The sequence below is a fragment of the Petaurus breviceps genome, unplaced genomic scaffold (genome assembly GCF_028583685.1).
Source record: "Petaurus breviceps papuanus isolate PSGF00001 unplaced genomic scaffold, PetGlider_PUasm1.0 184, whole genome shotgun sequence".
NCBI classification, from domain to species: Eukaryota; Metazoa; Chordata; class Mammalia; order Diprotodontia; family Petauridae; genus Petaurus; species Petaurus breviceps.
This window is the reverse complement of record NW_027185793.1, coordinates 1,308,948-1,314,269: the sequence shown is the minus strand read 5'-3', so window position 1 is coordinate 1,314,269 and position 5,322 is coordinate 1,308,948. Positions and strand designations below refer to the sequence as shown.

At 39.9% G+C, this 5,322-nt stretch overlaps 1 pseudogene; it reads left to right on the top strand.

Annotated features, from left to right (window-relative positions):
* The first annotated feature begins 467 nt into the window (after positions 1-467).
* LOC138161232 (protein C1orf43 homolog) lies at positions 468-3,572 on the top strand (annotated as a pseudogene).
* The last annotated feature ends 1,750 nt before the right edge of the window (positions 3,573-5,322 follow it).

The following is a 5,322-nucleotide window of genomic DNA, read 5'->3' as shown; positions in this document are numbered from 1 at the left end:
CTTTGAGAACTCATTTGTGGCTTGCTAAATTTCTTTTTACTGAGATGGTTTAAAAATTCTCTTTTTGTTGTATTAATCCAGATATTTCTTAGTTTTGTAGATATTCATTCACTTAATTTAATTTGTCAGTTATGTTGGAGTATAGTTGGCCAAAAGAATAATAATTTCTTGATTTCTTCTTCATGTATTGTAAGTTCTCCTTTTGAATTTTTGATGCTGACAATATGATTTTCCTTTCTCTTTTAAGAATCCAGACTAGATAATGTTTTAGCTATTTATTATTTTAAAAAATAACTTCTGAGTACTGTCACCATCCCCCCCCCCTTTCTCCAAGCTCCTCCTGGCCACCATGTTTTCCAACAGGGCTCGGCTTTGCTTTCCCCCACAAGGAAATGGCCAAGGAGCACCAAGGAGCCCTGGGGCTATCACCACAATAGGGCCTGAGCTAATGAAGCTGGAAGGAGGCCATGGTGTCCAGCAGTAACTGGTTGTCCAGGGTGAATGTCATGCTGGTGATGGCCTAGGGGAGTTTGGTATTTGTGCTGCTGTTCATTTTTGTCAAGAGGCAGTGTAATAATAAGGAAATATGAAGATCCTTTTGTATCACTAAGCTGACAGGTACTTAGCACCTAGTTTCAAATTAAGCCTCTGTTAAAGGAACAGAAGGCATGAACCCCTATTACTGACATAACAGGAAGGGGCTGAACAGGGAGGGGCAATATAAGGAAAAATCCCAGCTGGGAAAGTCAGAACTTCTTGGGACGAGCACCTGAAGGCTGGGCTGCTGCTGCTGGACTGAAACTTCTGTGGAGAAAGTGATTTTTATTTTGAGAATGGGAGAAAGTGATTTTGATTTTGAGAATGGAGCTGCTGAAAACTTCCAAGAACCAGCCAGAGCTGCTGAGGCTGCTGAGGATTTCCAAGGGCCAGATGAAGCTACCGGAGGAAGCATTACTGTGGTGTTGATACTTTGTCTGTGCCTCTGTTAAGTTTTCTCTTCCCAGGAACAGAAGCTGTGAAGGACTTGAGGTGGACTGGACACTGTGAGATCCAATGTGGAGCAGGAACTGCATGGAGAGCTGGACAAGGAGCTGGGAGCTGTCTGCCTTTAAATTCAGGTGGCAGTTGTTTAGATTTGGGCAGGAGCTAGGATCATGGAAGAGGAACCATGAAGAAGCTGAAAGCCTGCCCTGAGTCAAGATGAAAAGACCTCTCTGTGGGTACTGAGTAGTGATGAAATTGTGATTTACTAGTGACCTAGGGGTGGGTGGCTTGTGTATTTCCCACTACCCCTTAAGAAGATACTGAGTAGTGACTGATGACTGAGTAGTAACTGATGGTTAAATAGTGATTGATGACTGAATAGTGACTGATTTGTAACTTAGTATGCTCCATGGGTGGAGGACTATGACCTTTTGTACTTTATGATTGAATGATTGAGTTACTAAGTGATTGATTGACTAAATGATTGTACTTTGTTCAAAACTATGTGACCACTTTGGTGAATACTATGTGGCCATTTTAGTGATAAGTTGAGTTATTATGTCATTGTGAATGCTGTATTTTGATTTTCTGTGATAAGTTGCAATATTGTGAATGCTGTACCTTGATTTTCTGTGAATTTTTTGCTCTGATATGTTATCAAATAAATAGAGAGATCACTATACTATGTAATCAGAACCTTGAAAGCTGTTCATAGCAACCGTCTTCTGGAAAGCTGCTCGTGTGTGGCTTAAAAGGAAGATCAAGCACCACCCATCCAGGATGACCTGCTAGCACAGGTTTAGCACAGTGCTAGAAGTACCAACACTGCTTTGCTAAAGGAAAGACAGCTTTAAAGGGGTTAACAATCTTTCTTTCATAAAGAAGGTAGTATCTAAGAAAGACAGATAAATAGAAAATACAAGCAGAGAAATTAGCACAAAAAGTAACAGACATGGCTCCAACTGTCTGAGTAAAACAATATTGTTATATACTTTTACATATATCACTGAATTGAGGGAGCACAGACATCTAAGCAGTCAGAGGGCTCTGAACATGTGGCTACTCAGAGTCTTGACCAGGAAATGAAAAGATCCTTTTCATGAATGAACTCCTAAAGCAAAATGCCAACCTCTCAGCATATATAACAAAGACTTGGCTTATGATTGACTGAATGTCAAGGAGCTTGAATGCCCTAGCACTTAATTGGGAACTTCCCCTAACCCAGAATCTGACTGGTTCTGGGTCAGGGTTCTATGTGCCTATTAATGGGCAGGGAGGATCTTCAAATTCCTTTAAAATGACAACATTTTGCTATGAAATCTCACAGAGGCCCTCACATCCTTGTGGGGCATTGTAATGGGATTTGAAGATCTTCCATGCCCCTTGAAGTTCCTGATGTAGCAGGAAGGGGTGGGGCAGGAAAGAGCTGGAGTCAAGTAGGAGCCAGGCTAGAGCCAGTGCAATGATTGGAAGTGTGGCAGCTGTGATGCAAACTTTTTTTTTTTGAGCCAGCCAGAATTTCCACTAAGGACTCCTGCTGAGGACTGCTGGGGACGTGAACTTTGGGGGGCTGGAGCTGCTGGGAGCGAGCTGTGTGGAGGCTGAGCAGTTACCATGAGTGAGGAGAGAAGGATCTTTGCTTGAGGTAGCCTGTTTTGTTTTGAAGGCTTAAGAATGTGGATGTTTACAGCACTGACTATGTGTGCCAACTCTGTGGCTACTGTGATGGCTTTGACTTTCTGGTCTGGGGACTCAGTTTTCTTGTATTTGAATAAATGTTCTAGCTATGTCCCCCATGTAGAGAGCCAACAATCACATTTTGTGGTTAATAACCATATCAGCGTCACCATAGGCATCGTTAATATTGCATTGTTCCTACAGACACAACGCTCCCAAAGATCTAAAGGAAGAGATTGACATCTGACTATCCAAGATCCAGGATGTAAAGCATGATTCCCAGCTTCTTGAAGAGGATGATGCCAGACTTTTGTAGCTGGAGACACAAGGAAATCAGCCTGGCTACAACTACTGTACATGACAAAAGCATTGGATGCCATTTGTGCTTCTGAGATCCCATTCCATTCAGAATGTCAGCATTCTCATTCCCTGAAAGGCAAGAACCTCCACTCCTGTCTACTGAAGCTTTGAAACACAAGTAACACTTCAAGGGTGTCTGCAAAGCTCTCATTGACACCTTGCTAGATAGCAAAGAGACAGCTCAATATGGAACTGGTATCTTTGGTCAGACTGAATATCTACACTATCAGGAAGTACTGAGTGAACTGGCTGCTGCTGTCATACTTCATGGTAGGAGCTCCCAGCAACAGCACCAGTCTGCAGCTAAGGATCTAATATAGTCTCCTGAAGTTTCCTCCCCAGCAACTATCCAAGTAACCTATCTTTCCTCCAGCCAGAAGAATAAAAGAGCCAAACATTTCCTAGAGACAAAGAGTTTTAAGGATAACTACAACACACTGTAGATCACCCTCTGACTGAATTCAGGGGTAGCCATAGCTAACATGTCTCCAATAGAAGAATCCAGTTTCAGAGTACCCAGGGATTTTTCCAGGGCAAGAGACAGAGCAGTACTGGACAGCATTAATATCATTATGCCCAGAATTCTTGAAATATGTGTCTGGAGATAATTAGCTTCTCCCTCTGGTCTGTTGTAGAACTAAAGTTCCATCAGGCCCTCTTTCCCTCTCCAATAGCTTTTTAATGAAATTGAATCCACATATTTTTCCTCTGTCCATGCCACTTCCTCTTAGCCCCAACTTGTTTTTGATCATGGTTATTTTTTGCCTTCTCCCAAAGTCAGTTTTATCCTAAATAGGTTAGTGCGGGTGGGGAAGGGGGCATTTATGATGTTAGAAATGGAAATCACAGAGCCTCTATCTTACTTACTTGGATGGGGACTCCAGCCCACAGAAGTGTCATTTAAAGTTGTGGAGTGAAAATGGAAGAAGGGAACTAGAGTATTGTACTCAAACCAAGCCCTGTTGAGATTTGAGTTGTGTTTAGTGCACTGCCTTGCCCTTTTCTTTTTTCTTTTCAAGCAATTGGGGTTAAGTAACTTGCTTAGGTAACAGGGCCAGTTATTTCTGGTTGTGGTGCTAAGTATCTGAGCCCAGATTCAATCCCAGGTCATCCCGACACTGAGGCCAGTGCTCTTACTGAGTCACCTGGCTGCTCCTAACCTTGCCCTTTTCTTCACATACTATGGATCAACCCATGACTGAGGGGGAACTGTTAGTGATATAAGCACTATTTCCATATTTCCCCAATAAGTCATTTCACTGGTCTGATTTTATAAAGTAGTTATTTAATAAAAACAGCTGTAAAAATTAAAAAAAAAAATAGCTTCCAGTTTTAACATTCAATGGTTTGGAGCTTTTAACTTTATTAATCTCTTTTAATTTTCAGAATTTCTGTTTTGGTTTTTGGATTTTTTTAGTTGCATTGATCTATTCTGCCTCTCTCTCTCTCTCTCTCTCTCTCTCTCTCTCTCTCTCTCTCTCTCTCTCTCTCTCTCTCTTATTGATGAAAGTGTTAAGCAATCTAAATTTCCCTTATAACTGCTTTGGGTACATTCCAAACTTTTGGTTTATTATCCCATTGTTGTCATATTTATTGAGGAATTTGTCAATTATTTTTATGATTTATTCTTTGATGCACAGGGGTTTTTTTTGGATTAAATATTTAGTCTCCAATTAATTTTTAATCCTTTCCTTAAAGATCTTTTATTGAATACAATTTTTACTGTATTTAGTTGGAAAAGGATCTGCTTACTAGTTTTACTTTTTTCCACTTGTTTGTGTGGTTTTTAGGCTAATTCAGGTTTTAATTTTGTAAAGGTACCACACACAGTTGATAAATAAGTACACTCCTTTCTATTTCCTTTCAGTAATGACCAGAGGTCTATCACAGCTAACTTTCTAAAATTCTATTCAGGTCCTTCATTTCCTTCTCATTTATCTTTTGATTAGATAAGTCTTTGTTTGAGAAATGTACATTGAAGTCCAACACTCTTATAGTTTTTACTACCTATAGTCTAATTGATTTTTTAATTTAAGTATTTAAATATTATTCTATTTAGTGCATATCTATGGTCCATGAGGTCATGAAGTCTGAACGACTGATCAACAACATATATGTATGTTTATATGTATGTATATGTATGTGTAATGTTGAGAGTAACTCATTGTCTATGGTGCCTTTAAGCATAATGTGTAGTTTCTATGTTTATCTCTTTTAATTTAATCTATTTTTATTGTTTCCTTGTCTGATATCATGATTGCTCCCCTTATAATTTTTGCTTCGCTGGAAACATAGATTCTG